The sequence below is a fragment of the Vombatus ursinus genome, unplaced genomic scaffold (assembly GCF_900497805.2).
Source record: "Vombatus ursinus unplaced genomic scaffold, bare-nosed wombat genome assembly UNPS02014065.1, whole genome shotgun sequence".
NCBI classification, from domain to species: Eukaryota; Metazoa; Chordata; class Mammalia; order Diprotodontia; family Vombatidae; genus Vombatus; species Vombatus ursinus.
This window is the reverse complement of record NW_020953843.1, coordinates 1-1,062: the sequence shown is the minus strand read 5'-3', so window position 1 is coordinate 1,062 and position 1,062 is coordinate 1. Positions and strand designations below refer to the sequence as shown.

Sequence of the window (1,062 nt, the reverse complement as noted above, 5' to 3'; positions counted from 1 at the left end):
GATAACTGAATCCAGGAGAGATGGTGAGATCATCAAGTGAAATAGTACAGGAGAAGAGCTCTTCACAAATGACTTCAATTTTTTCAGTTTAATATGTAGCAAGTTTCTCTTGAGAGAATAGTGGGAGGGGAAGCATGGAAGATTTAAGGATGGATGAAAAGGTTTGGAAAATCCACTTTAGTAAGTGGAACAGTGAATCAGGGAGGTAAAAAGGATTGCCTTGCAGCAGTGAGGGCCTAGTTGAGAACCCAGAGCTGGATTTTGAACTCAGATCCTCTGACTCTAATTGGTTCTCTTTCCATTATAATATGCTGCCTCCAATATAGAAAATTTTCTATTAAATTGCCAGGATATATGTCCTTGATAATATTATCAAGGAGACATTCTCTCTTTGGCCCATTCACTATCAAAATGAAGACCATTCTAAGCAACCAGACCATTGACATCCCAGAAAATGCTGACATCTCTCTTAAGGGTGGGACAGTTACTGTGAAGGGGCCCAGAGGAATCCTCTGTAGGGATTTCAACCATATCAATGTTGATCTCAGTCTCCGGGGAAAGAAGAAAAAAAGGCTCTGGGTGGACAAGTGGTGGGGAAATCAAAATGAACTCGCAACCATGTGCACAATCTGTAGTTAGGTATAAAACATGATCAAAGGCATTACCCGGGGTTTTTATTACAAGATGAGGTCTGTGTATGCTCATTTCCCCATCGATGTTGTTATTCAAGAGAATGGCTCACTTGCCAAAATCTGAAATGTCTTAGGTGAAAAATATATCTGAAGAGTGCGCATGAGACCAGGTATTGCTTGTGCTGTTTCTCAAGCCCAAAAAGATGAGTTAATTCTTGAAGGAAATGATATTGAACTTGTATCAAACTCAGCTGCCCTGATCCAACAGGCCACCATAGTCAAAAACAAGGATATCAGAAGAATTTTGGATGGCATCTATGTTTCTGAGAAAGGTACAGTGCAACAAGCTGATGAATAAGTTGGAAAAGATGCCAAAGGCTGTGTCCTATACTATTTCACTTGATGATCTCACCATCTCTCCTGGATTCAG

The 1,062-nt window shown here is 40.3% G+C and overlaps 1 pseudogene; it reads left to right on the top strand.

Moving 5' to 3' along the window:
- The first annotated feature begins 411 nt into the window (after nucleotides 1-411).
- Nucleotides 412-999, top strand: LOC114040805 (annotated as a pseudogene).
- The last annotated feature ends 63 nt before the right edge of the window (nucleotides 1,000-1,062 follow it).